General features: G+C 40.1%; 1 long non-coding RNA gene across 2 annotated transcripts in view; it reads right to left on the reverse strand.

The window, feature by feature from the left end:
- Positions 1-14,173, reverse strand: part of LOC116585977 — a 40,020-nt gene that overhangs the window by 15,758 nt on the left and 10,089 nt on the right. For both annotated transcript variants that reach the window (XR_004283833.1, XR_004283834.1), the window contains 2 exons: positions 12,298-12,424; positions 8,920-9,011 (listed from right to left, as the gene is read on the reverse strand). This is a non-coding gene — a long non-coding RNA (uncharacterized LOC116585977). The remainder of the gene's footprint in view (positions 1-8,919; positions 9,012-12,297; positions 12,425-14,173) is intronic.

A 14,173-nucleotide genomic window follows, 5' to 3' on the forward strand; every position in this document is an offset into this window, starting at 1 on the left:
TCTTGAAAATTAAGACACTTATAGTTTCTCTTTTGGGTGTTCTTTTTTCATGTGCTTAAAATTCATCATTATTCTCCAATTTTTCATTCAGTGATTATTTCATAATGGAGACACATAATCCTTGTGCCTTTGAAAAGAAAGTTTTCAGCCTCACATACAAAGAACTTGTCAACATTTGATTTGATTAGTATCAAATATCTGTAATCATCAACTATCAGTTTTATAAAAAAGCAGAAGTAACAGAATTCTAACCCCCGGGCTGCTGGGTGGCTCAGTGGGTTAAGCCGCTGCCTTCGGCTCAGGTCATGATCTCAGAGTCCTGGGATCGAGTCCCGCATCGGGCTCTGTGCTCAGCAGAGAGCCTGCTTCCCTCTCTCTCTCTCTCTGGCTGCCTCTCTGTCTACTTGTGATTTCTCTCTGTCAAATTAATAAATAAAATCTTACAAAAAAAAAAAAAAGAGTTCTAACCCCCAAGCACCTCCCTAGGCACTACATAGCTCTCATCTCACTTACTCTTCAAAATGACCCTGCAAAGCAGATGGTATCATCTCTATTTACACGTAAAATAAAACAATGATACCCAAATGTTCCAAAGTCAAGCAGTTATTAAGAAGTGGAGTCATGATTCAAATGTGAACCCCTGTCCCACTCGAAGCTCTTCTCTTTCATCCGTTATCAGACAGCTGCTAAGGAATAAAATCCCATCTTGGCGTGGCCTTATAATGCTCTCCCACCATCATAATGAGCAACTACTCTATTGACAATAACAATCCCGCATTGATAAGAAATACCTGAGCAGTGAGGGACATAGGGACATATGACGCACTCCTGAGCAGAGCCCCAGAGACGGGAGCTGACAGGGTTCTGAGATGACCAGGACCTTGCAGACAGCTGCTTTTTATTACTCATCAGGCCCGAGATTTCCTTTCTAATCTTCCCCAGGTTACTTAGATAGAAATAGACATAGGACGTCGGACAGAAAGAGAGAAATAGGCTTCAGTGTCCTGATCCACAAAATGGACATAACCAAAGTCATGTAACCAACCCTAAGTAATTACTGGGGGGCTTAAATTAGTTAATATATGTAAAGCAGTTAGAACAGCACCTGGCATATAGGAAGCACCATCTTAGTCATTGCTACCTCATCCCTGTTGTCATCAAAATCATCATCAACATCATCATCATCATCATCAAAATTTCAGACTTAAAGTACTAACAAGCCAAAATATAAGAACCAGAAGGTCTCTGGATATTGGAAGGAACTCTAGAATATGAGCTGGACAAACTACCTTCCTGCGGTTTCCTTTTCCTTTGGTCTCAAATACAGGCTCTCAAATATAGACAATGAACACTCTCTGATTTTTTTATTGTGTCATTACAATGATAGGCTTTTACTCCTAGTGCTATTTCTTTCTCTGAGTCACCAAGAAACGCAATTTCCAGCCCATCCAGTGAAAAATTGTGTATATGTATAATTTTTCTTTAGAACTTCACTTCTGGGTACAGCTTAGAAATACAATAAGCAGGTGACTCAAAATATGCCATGCCACGCAAACTCTCATCCAAACTATTTCTTTTATAAAAAATTGAATCAATTGACGATTTTCACTCAAAATAGGTTTCAATCCCTATTTTCCTCCATCTCTTCCAGATTCTCTTTAACTGCTTTAAATTCTATCCCCAATTTCTCTTTGAAAATCTTTTGTTTGTGCTTTTATTCCCTTCATCATCTCCCACTGCCTCTAATTCTTTATATATATACACATATATATATATATATATATATTTTATGCTTAGGGCCAACTGTTCCCCAATGCTTGCTTGGGCTCCCCATCTCTCTCTTTGATAGGCCTCACTGAGCTGCTTCCATAGACTTCCTGAGCGTCTTCCCATCCCTCCTACAGCTTTCTCTCCCTCTCCTGCTGCCTCCCTTCTTGCTCCATATGCTGCCCCCTGCTCACTTCTCCTTTTGCTGTAGACAGTAAGAGATTGGCTAAAGCTGCTCACCAGCCTTCAACTTGTCAGCACACAGTTGTTTGCCTCAATAAAGTGGAAGCAATTTCAACCCTTCTTTTTCAGCAGTGCCTTCTGATCTTAATCCTGCTGTGCTGCTTCCCACTTCCTCTCCTACAAGGCTCCAACGTCAGCAGACTGTGTCACCTCTCCTTTTCATTTCTTCATCCCTGTCCCTGCTCTTGGAGCTCCCAAAATGTCTCCACCACCTAAAGGCTGAAACAGATTCCTCTATGCTAGGATTTTCATGTGATTCATTTCCTCATTGCTTACTACATGAGCAGAGTACTCCTTAAATTGTGTAACACTTGAGAGCAGGGGGCTGAAGTCAAGTTTTAACCCAACAAATACACAGGGCTGATGTCAAGGGCTAGAAAGGTACATGACAATGAATCATGAAGGCATGTAGTTTCAAGACTGAAACCCAGTGCTTAAGAATGATTCCACCACTAAGTCCTTGTTTGAATAAAAAGATTTATTTAATCTCTCTGAGCCTCTGTAATCTCCAAAACACGGTACTCAAATCACGATCACTTCTTGCAATTATCTTTGTGGTATAATAAACTATGGCACATTCAATGGCACAAAACAATAGCCACTTTACTATGCATATGGGTTCTATGGGTCAATTGTTTGGGAAGACTACAGTGGAACAACTTTATTCCATGATATCTGGGGCTTCCATAAGGGAAACCAACAGTTAGGGCTAAAACAGCAGACCTGCTTTTAAGACAACTTCTTTATTTATGTGTCTGGTGGCCTCTCCATGTGGCATGGACCTTCTCACAGCATGACAACCTCAGGGAGCTTAAGCTCCTTTTCTTTTCTTTAAGATTTTATTTATTTATTTATTTGTTTGAGAGAGAGTGCATGAGCAGTGGGGAGAGGCAGAGTGAGAGGGAGAAGGAGACTTTCCCACTGAGCAGGGAGCACAATGTGGGACTTGACTCCAGGACCCTGGGACCATGACTTGAGCCAAAGGTAGATGTTTAACAGACTGAGTCACCCAGGCACCCAGGGAGTTTGAGTTTCTTGTGGGAGACTGGGAACTCAAAAATGTGATGACCCTACTCAACAAGGGAGGAGCTACACGACATTTTATGACCTAATCTTGGGAGTCACATAATGTCCTTTCCACAGTATTCTACGGGTTGAAGTTTGCTCAGATTCAAGGGAGAAGAGTTAGACTTTACCTCCTAATGGAGAAGTGGCAAGACCATACTGTAGAACACGCAGGATGAAAGTTATCATGTCTGGAAAAGACAACATGACACATCCCTGTCTACCCTTCTCGTTCTAAACACCTGCTTCCAAGCTTTATTTTGAGTCTCAGTAGAAGCTCAATTAAAATTTAGCCTCTGCTCTCCAGAAGACAATCTGAAAAAAAACAATGAGATGGAGGTTTTTTATACATACAATACAGCAAGAGCTCAATGCAAAACCATTCTCATTCAAGTAACAAGATGTGTGTCATGGACTGAACCTCTTTCTAACCAAAGAGGTGTCACTGAAGGGCAGTCTCAGCAAAGAGAGTTTCACAGAGTAGGACTAAATTTACTGACCACTAATTACTCACATTATCATGTTTAATCCTCATAATAATCCCAAGACATAAATATAACACTATGTGCTTTAGAGACCATGAAGCTGAGCCTCAGAGAAGTTAAAAAAAAAAACAACAAAACTCACCCGAGGTCCCATTGCCAGCTATACCAGCATCCATGCCACACAAGAGACTTAGCACTAGACTGAACTGGGTTTGAAGATGAATTCTCAGTGTAGGTGTGCCATGATGCAGCACAACAAAAGACAATTCTTAGCTTGGGGACAATATAAATAAACACAAGACGCAGAAGGAGCCATATAAATAAAAAGAGGGGTATAAGTTGAGGGTATAAGAGGGTATTGCCTGGGCTACTCAAAGAAGATAGTTGCTATTGGATTGGATCAAATCTCAAGTTCTTCCAAGTACAACAATGTCCATATGTAACAACATACCTATAGTCTCAGATTACAGTGTTTCATCACCAAAAAAGATATGCACACCTTGGCATTTGCCAGTCTTTAGGAAGGCTCCCAAGAATGCACAGTCCTGTTTAATATTCTCGCCAATCACTTCTGCCAATAAGGTATGAAGACCATCACCATGCAAATCACTACTGTGGTTGTGCATTTCATATTTACAAAATATTTGCCAATAACTTAGTGACTACTACACTCCAGCCACAGGAGAAGTGCGAAACACCCAGGATGATTTCATTTGCCAGATGAATACAGGGAGCTTTAAAGATGGGTATCAAAATTATAATTTCAACTTTTTCACTAAAACCCTGCAGCCATACCATTCACATCATTCTTTATTTTCAAATGTTGAGCACTCACGCGATTCTTTAAAATTTTATAACACCGTGCATTTATTTCTGCCTTTGGGGTGTTTTTATTTTCCTATTTTTATGGAGATACAATTGACATATATCACTGTCTGCCTCTGGTTTTAATTCTTCAACATATTTTTAGGATTTCTGTCATTACACATGAAAAATCCAAAAGGTTTGGAATAGAAGAGAGGGGAACTAGGACAAAGGCACAAACTTATTTTTCCCTTGTGACTTGGTTTCATTTGGTGCAGAGTTTTTGACTGTCCTCTGGGAGGAGGGGCCTGCTAAGTCAGTAGAGGGCAAACAACCCAAAGAACCAGAAGGGGTAAACAGGAAAGGACGAGAGCCTGTAAGATATGTTTTTCTTTTTTCTTTTTTTTTTTTTTTAATTTTAAAGATTTTATTGATTTTTTTCATGAGAGACAGAGAAAGAGAAAGGCAAAGGCAGACGGAGCAGCAGGCTCTCCATTGAGCAGGGAGCCCAAAGCAGGACTCAATCCCAGGACCCCAGGATCATGACCTGAGCCAAAGGCAGAACCCTAACCGACTGGACTACCCAGGCGCCCCAGCCTATAGGATGTTTAAAGCGTCATCCAGGCTCAGCAATTTCAAAGAAAGTTTCCTTCCCAAATATCCACCAAGTGGAGGACTAGTTGACTATATTATGGTACATCTGCTCAATGGAATCTGTTGTAAAAAGGAATAGAAAAGATTGATATATACTTCTACAAGACATCTCCAGGATATATGGTTAGGTAAACAAAAGCAAAGTGGAAAACTGCACAGTATACCTCGTTTATGTGACAAGAAGGGGTGGGAAACAAATCTATGTATACTTATTTCTTTCTATTCTAAACAATAAACAATGCGAGAAAAAAAAATCGGTTATAAGGTATGGGGAGGAAAGTAGTTCCCCTGCCTGCTGATGTCAGAACCAGAAGCTTGAGCTGGAATTTACAGGCTCTGGAAAGCTCTGACCTACTCACATTTCAACCCCGCTCCTGAAAGTGGCCCCGTAAAAGCTCTGGATGTGCTTTTAGATACCAGGCCTAGGGTTGTGGGCACCTCTAACTATCACAGCTGCCATGCCTCCAGGCTATCCCCCCTTTCTTCCTTATTAGGTGGAGGAGGAACCCATTTCAGCTTATTCTATGTAAGTAACAGCTATGGGCTCTAGCGACTTCACACACGGGAGAAGGGCAGTCCATCACAGGCTGCCTATATATAAGAAATGACGCTGCCTAGTGGAAGAAATCACACCCTCATAGCTGCAGCACTTACTCAGGACCCAAACCTGTGGCTTTAGCAATGATAAGTACAAGAACAACTAACTTTTATTGAGGCCATATTATGTCCTGGTCACTAAGCTAAGAGTTTCAAGTATCTCCCTGACTCCCCACAATAACCCTAGCGAGTACGTACTAATACCACTCCTACTTCGCTAACACAAAACTTAAGGCCTCAGCCAAGTGGAATGTCAGCAGTGGGGGACAGGGTCACATTTCAAACCCAGGGCTCTCAAAACTGTGTTCACCCCAGGTGAGCCTGTCTTGCAGACTGAAACACAGTAACCCTCCACAAAGGATGACTGATCCAGAAAAAACATCACTGAGTGATATACATGGTCCCTGTTTTCCAGTCCAACGTCCTGTCAAGGTAAGAAATCCATATGAACTAGATTAAGTAAGTAACTTCATGAGACATGAAGCCACTGAACAGTTCATCAGAACCTCGACATCCCAGAGAGAGAGAGAGAGACGAGAGGTTTCTAAGAATCCTTGAATTTATAAGTTCTGTTTTTAGCGTGCAATCCTCCTCATAAACTCTGATTACATAGGGCTTCGTACACAGAGTTGCTTCATACCTGACCAGAGGACAGACAGACTGAGCAGTAGATGGGGCCTGCACCATCACTGGGTGATTCATTCTGCCCACGGCTTCATAAAGATGACAAGTCATCCCTGAGCATAGCCATCAAGCCCCAGTGGACCCTGGGACACCCTCAGATTTTTTTTTTTAAAGATTTTATTTATTTATTTGACAGACAGAGATCGCAAGTAGGCAGAGAAGCAGGCAGAGAAAGACGGAAGCAGGCTCCCTGCTGAGCAGAGAGCCAGATGCGGGGCTTGATCCCAGGACCCTGGGATCATGACCTGAGCCAAAGGAGAGGCTTCAACCCACTGAGCCACCCACAACCTCAGATTTTTGATAGTTAGACCCATGACTGATAATCCAGGAACTCCCAAGGTGTAGGGAGTATGTTTAAGACCAAAACAAGAAAGGCAAAATCATTAGTCAGAGTACTACCAGGTCCCCTCCTCAGTGACTTGCCCACTCTGTCACCTGCTTGCAAATCTCTGATATTCACACCTACCTGCAAGGCTGAAAAACCACCTCAAAGAATCTCTGCTTTCCTTTCAGCCTCCAGGACTCCTCACCAAAGGGGCTTTAGGCTCCATCAAACCACCCACAGAGCATTTTACACCTTTCCCCAACACTGGGCAGAGGGAGATCAGTTATTGTTAATTACAGATGCTTTCTGTCATAATGGGCCAGATTTTCAAAAGAGTCTCAACTGCATAGCTCCCAAATGCCATGCACAAACCTGGTAATGGTCCATGCAAATTGAATACTTAGTGGGTCTGTGTGCATTCCGTTCCAGGGACTGCCTTTGAAAATTTAGCCCCATAACTCCAAAGCGTTTGTAGCATCGTAATCTGTCATCATTAGCAACAATGCTTGACTTGGTGCTCAACATTCTTATTAACCATGCAATTATGAATGCAGACAATGTTTAATCACTTTTACAAAAATACAGCTGTGTTGTTGGGGAGCTGTCATTTACTGCTCATTAATGATTGATTTTTTTTAACCATCTAGATTGTTTTCATGAGAACAGCAGATTAACTATAAAGAATTCATTATTGGTCATTAAGGGATATTAAAATGGAAAACCTTTACAAGATGTGTCCTGTCTTGCTGCATGTGGATGCCTGAGACACCCTTGCCAATGCAGGGGAGGAAACAAAATACCATTCTTTCAGAGCTCTGGCAAGGAGATCCAGCCGAGGAGAGGTGGAATGGAGAGAGAAATGAAGAAAAAACGTCTCTTTTTGCTGTAATAAAACATTGATTACATTTTACGACGGCAATAATTTACCCCAAATAATTACTTCAGTTATTGTCCAGCTTATTCAAAGACTGACTGAGCTATGGGCACCAATCGATTCAGTGCAGATTGCTAACAATGGGCTCTTTTGAAAACTTAGAGCTGTTTCTCCATCCCATACAGCAGAAGACACTAATTCCTTTCCCACAGTGCACACTTAATTAAAGATGAGTCAGGGCATTATTTTATGGCCAAACTTCCCTGTCTACCTTGGATACAGATAGCAGAGTTCTGCTCCATCAAAGGTCTCCTGGACATACTGTGATGAAATGTGCTTTACCACAGCCTACCCACAAAGACACTGAGTTCCAAAACCTGAGAAGACCCTGAAAGATCAGATGGCTCACTCTCACGCTCTCCTTGGATTTCCAGTTCTGGTGCTCACCGCGCTCACACGTGGGGCTCCTTATTTTCTTACTTGCTTTGCAGCTGACAGGATCTTGGAAAACCTGACCTGAGGGAGAAGGTTTTATAATACATGACAACACCTTTTGCTCCTATTCTGGTTTGCCCTCTTCCAGGTCTTCTCTGAAACCTATGCCTTCATTCTTTTCAATAATACTGTGGATTTTTTTTTTCACCCCAATGACAAGTATGATACATATTTGCTTTAGAAAACACAGAAAGCCATGGAGAAGAAATGTGAAGCTAACCCTAGTCCCACACCAGAAAGAACCACTGCTGACACTGTGTATTTGCTTCCAGTCTTTCTCCTGTGAGCCTTTTTTAATAGCTGCATGACCCTGGGTGAGTTACTTATCCTCTCTGCATACAGCTTCCTTCTCTGCAAAATAGGGAAATAACAACATCTACTGCACAATGGGCTTGTGAGAATTAAATGAGTTAATATTTGGAAAACACTTCAAAGAATGTTTGAAACAAAGTAAGAGCTATGAACATCTTAGCTCTCATAATTCCGTAAATTGTTGGGCGAGAAATATTATTATAAGGGAAAGAAACACAATATATGTAACTAGTGCAATTTTTTTTTCCAAGTTTAAATTCCCAGCTGATGCTGCATACCCATGAACCACACTTTGAGAACCACTGCTTTAAGTTAAAGAGAAAAAAATTACCAAAAGAGAAGACCATGAATGAGGGACGGAAGTGTATCTGGTCTAGTGAATTTCTGTTGGGATTCGAGAGGGGTGTTGTGCTACAAGACACCATGTGATGAGTGGAAATGATGGGCTTCCTTTAGGGAAAAGAGCTTTGAGGGAATGCTGACCTACCATTTGGCCAGTTAATCTTGTTCTCAGTCATTGCTAAGCAGTCTCTTAGTTACATACCCACATTGTCTTCCCCAGGATGATCCAACATCATGTTTGGAAGAAATCACCAGAAATTGGAAACTCATACCTCGGAAAAGCAGCTTCACAAATACCCTGTGCCTGGGTAAGCTTCTGGGACACCAGAGACCCTCTGGGAATCTCCTTGACTTTGCCATCATCCTGAAATGTCCAGGGAATGGAGAAAAACAAAATCAACATGAATATTTGTGCATTTTAGGGAACATAATACTGTTACTATTGCTTTATCTTCAGTTTCTCTACATGATAGGAGCATGCTCCCATTTTCTTTATATTTTGTTTTTAAATTTCTATCATAACATCTCATTGTATGGATATGCCATAATTGTTAACTAACCCATTTTGTTGAGTGTTGTTACTTCTTTACTCTTCCCTCTTGTATATAACTCTGTGTTTATTTTGGGAGGGGAGTTAAAATTTTTTTATTATTGCTGTATAGCTGACAGGCAATGTTCTATTAGTTCAGGAACACACCACTGTGATTCAACAGTCCTATGCATTTTGGGTTGCTCACCATGTAAGTATTCAAAGTCTGTCCCCATATAATTTTATTATAATATTATTGACTATATTCCCTATGCTGTACTTTTCATCTCTGTGACTTATTTACGTAGTAACTGAAAGTTTGTACCTCTTAAATCCCTTCACTTATTTCACTTGTCCACTCCCTCCCCTCTGGAAACCACCAGTCTGTTCTCTGTACTTACAAGTCTATTTCTGTTTTTATTTGTTTTATTTTTTTAGATTCTACATATAAGTGAAACCATATGGCCTTGGTCTTTCACTTAGCATAACGCCCTGTAGCACCATCCATTTTGTTGCAAATAGCATGATCTCATTCTTTTTTCTTATGGCTGAGTAATATTCCACTGTATGTGGAATTTTTTTTTTTTAAGATATGAAAGTGTTTTGCATTAGTCGGTTCTTTTTTTTATTGCGTTATGTCAGTCACTATACAGTACATCATTAGTTTTTGATGTAGTGTTTCATGATTCATTGTATGCGTATAACACCCAGTGCTCCATGCAATCCATGCCCTCCTTAGTACCCATCCCCTCACCCCTCCCTCCTCTAAAACCCTCCATTTCTTTCCTGGAGTCCATAGTCTCTCATGGTTTTTCCCCCACTCCGATTTCTCCCCCTTCAATTTTTTCCTTCTCCTAATGTCCTCCATGCTATTCCTTACATTCCACAAATAAGGGAAACCATATAATTGACTTTCTCTGTTTGACCTATTTCACTTAACATAATCTCCCCCAATTCCATCCAAGTTGATGCAAGAGTTGGTTATTCATCCTTTCTGATGGCTAAGTAATATTCCAGTGTATATATGGACCACATCTTCTTTATCCATTCATCTGTTGAAGGGTATCTTGGCTCCTTCCACAGTTTGGTGATTGTGGCCACTGCCATTGGGGCCATTGGGCTGCATATGGCCCTTTTTTTCACTACATCTGTATCTCTGGAGTAAATACTCAGTAGTGCAATTGCCAGGTCATAGGCTAGCTCTATTTTTAATTTTTTGAGGAAGCCCAACACTGTTTTCCAAAATCGCTGTACCAACTTACATTCCCACCAACAGTGTAGGCGGGTTCCCCTTTCTCCACAACTTCTCCAACATTTGTTATTTCTTGCCTTGTCAATTTTGGCCATTCTAACTTGTATAAGGTGGTATCTCAATGTGGTTTTGATTTGTATTTCCCTGATGGCTAATGATGAACACTTTTTCACGTGTCTGTTAGCCATTTATTTCGTCTTTGGAAAAGTGTCTGCTCATGTCTTCTGCCCATTTTTTGACTTGGTTATCCATTTTTTGGGTGTTAAGTTTAAGAAGTTCCTTATAGATCTTGGATATCAGTCAGCCCTTTGTCTGTAGTGTCATTTGCAATTGTCTTCTTCCATTCCGCGGGTTGCCTCTTTGTTTTGTTGACTATTTCCTTCACTGTGCAGAAGCTTTTCATACTGATGAAGCCCCAAAAGTTCATTTTCACTTGTTTCCCTTGCCTTTGGAGACGTGTATTGAAAGAAGTTGCTGTGGCTGATGTCAAAGAGGTTACTGCCTATGTTCTCCTTTAGAATTTTGATGGATTCCTGTCTCACATTGAGGTCTTTCATCCATTTAGAGTTTATCTGTGTTTAATTTTCTATTCATGCTTTATCTTTTATTCCCTTCATGAACATTATCAAAAATTATCTAATTTGGAAGTCTTTGTCTTCCAAATGTTCTTAAGCCTTCGAACAAAGGGCATAGAACCACAGTACCACAGTTTGCAAATTATATTAGAAACTCTAGAGTCATTACCATTGGTTTTCTAATGCCTCTCATCAAACAAAAGTAAAAACTAGCAGAATTCCTTTGTTGAAAAAAGCCTTACAATTGCCTATCACATGATACTTAAAAGCATTTGTCTCAAAGACGTAGCAGTATCAACAGTAACTCTAAAAAATAATTTGTCTATTTCCACAGTAAATTTTGGTTATGAAGATAATGAGGTGTTACAGACTGATTATTCTAGTGCCTGATACACAAAAGGATAAGGCAATATTTTGAATCAATAAATGAATGGATGCCAAAACATCTACTTATTAACATAAGCAGAAGTCACTCTTAATATTGGTGAAATCTCATAGTAATAAAAGAGAAATAACAACAAAAAATTCATCTCTTTTGGTTACATACACGTTGCTGGGGTTTATTGGGTTTTCATATTTTTACTGTTGTCAAGTTAAACATAAACTAGTAAGGTACAGTTAGCCCCTTGAGGTGGAAATAGAAAATCTGGAAATTAACACACTTAGCACATTGAGGCCATTGATAGTAAAACTGTAAGCTCCAGCTCCTTCAGGATGGTGTATGGACTGCTAAATCATGGGTGATTTCTAATAAAAGAATCCCATCTCATTAAACAATGTTATGAATGGGGCCATCACTCTTCACTGGTGGGTTTCAACCCTGGCTGCACACTTGGGAAACTTTTAAAAAGGGGGATCTTGGGACGCCTAGGTGGCTCAGTTGGTTAAGCCACTGCCTTCGGCTCAGGTTATGATCCTAGGGTACTGGGATCAAGCCCATATCAGGCTCCTTGTTTAGCAGGAAGCCTGCTTCTCTTGCTGCCTCTGCCTGCCACTCTGCCTGCTTGTGTGTACTCTCTCTCTCTGGTAAATAAATAAAATCTTTAAAAAAAAAAAAAAAAAAGGTGGGGGGCAGATCTTGCTAGAGTTACCTGGGGAGTTTCAAAACTTGTCCAGTGCCCAGGACTCATCCCAGAATACAGTCGCCAAAAATGGGACCCAAGCACTGGGACTTCATACAAGGTCTTCCACTGATTCTAACAGCCCACCACAGTTGAGAAGCATTGCTTCAGGACGCACAGGTAATTATTATAACAAAACTTCAGGCACCCTGTGACTTCAAAAGGACAATTACCTCAGAAAGTCCTCCAGGTAGCACTATGCTGTGCAGACAAATTCACTGAGGCATTGATTAGCTCTGTCAGCACGAGAAGTAGTACATCTCTCCAGAGGCCATAAATAAATCTGGTCAAGTTGCAAACCTGTGGAATAATATGGGAAAGAGTAATGAAATGCCACACTGGAATAAATGATGGGCAATCCCGGTACCAACACATCATTGGGGGTATACTGGAAATATGGTACCAGCTAATTTGGATTTTCAACAACCTTCTTACAATAACCACTAAAATGGAAACAGATGCACTTGCATTCAAGTTGACAGCGCCCTTAAAGTGGCAAGAAAATCTCTTCCTGGCTCATTTGGACCTATTATCTCTGAGGATCTCTGTGATATAAATTGTACCTCAGCCTCAGAAAGCCACCATTCCTGAAGCCTACTAGCTCACTCCACTGAGAGTCAAGTAAAGTGACAGTCACAACAATCTGCTTAAATTTCATAACTGAATAATGAAGGAATGGAATTTTGATCTTAGAGTGACTGACATGTTATCTAAATTACATTATTACTATGTTGATATTATATATGAATATATAACTTATATTTACATATGTATTTATTTTTATATGTATTTATATATTTATATTTAACTTATATTTCTATATATTTATATATATGTATACACATTTATATAACTTATATTTGTTTATAAATTTACTTATATTTATATAAATATTTATATATAACATACATATTTGCTTATCTTGCAGTGTTACTGCACTGTTATTGGTTAAATATAAATATACATAGCCAATAACAATGCAAGACAAGCATTTAGCAGAAAGAAATACTGCTATGGGGGTGCCTGGTGCTCAGGGGTTAAAGCCTCTGCCTTTGGCTCAGGTCATGATCTCAGGGTCCTGGGACCGAGACCTGCATCAGGCTCTCTGCTCAGCAGCGAGCTTGCATCCCCCTCTCTGCCTGCTGCTCTGCCTACTTGTGATCTCTCTGTGTGTTAAATAAATAAATAAATAACAAAAAGAAAAGAAAAAGAAATACTGCTATGCCAGGCTGGAGTCTGATACAGAGTCCTTTGATTAAATAGATACTTGACTCTAAACAAGAATTCACTTTCTTTTGGTATCATTTTTCTCAACCATAAGCCATAAATAAGAGTAGATAATTTCCATCGTGCCTCCAAATTTAAACAAAAACAAACAAACAAAAAACTTCTATGAGAGTTCATAACTTTCCTAGAGGTGACCTTTGCAAAGTATGGCTACCTGGTAGATTTAGAAACCCAAGGTGTGCAGAACCATGAATCCAAGGGCCACAGCCCTGCTGTTGTTGCCTGAGACTGATGTAATAGTGTAAATGCAGGGACCATGAACAGGACCTAAGCTACAGAATTGTGATTTTGCAAACAGATTATTCAGGAACACGTTCACTGCAATATGAGCTCCAGCCCTCTGGGGAAGGTTTTTCTTCAAAAATCCGTCTGTTTACACTTATTCAGGATTTGACCAGCACGGAAATTTCTCTCAAGACCATTTCAGACCATAAATTAGGTCTTTCTGGAAACTTTATTAATGTTTCAAAGTATTAATACTAGAGAAGTCTACTGACTAGTTAAATGGCAGAAGATATATTTATCAAATCTACTCAGGCAGATTTCCAGGGTGACCAAGACTCACTTCTGAAAACAATCAATGGATAAAGGAGAGAAGGCATTTTCTCCTCTAAAATTGGGCTTTCATCACTTTAAGGGACTGAAGCTGGGTATTATCATATGAATAAATATCAGCTGTGGTCCTTCCATGAACAGTAACTCTGGGGTTTTAAGACCTTACAATGTTTTAGAGAAAGTTGCACCCAAAGCTTTGAAGGCAAT

This window comes from Mustela erminea, chromosome 3 (genome assembly GCF_009829155.1).
Source record: "Mustela erminea isolate mMusErm1 chromosome 3, mMusErm1.Pri, whole genome shotgun sequence".
In the NCBI taxonomy this organism is placed as follows: domain Eukaryota; kingdom Metazoa; phylum Chordata; class Mammalia; order Carnivora; family Mustelidae; genus Mustela; species Mustela erminea.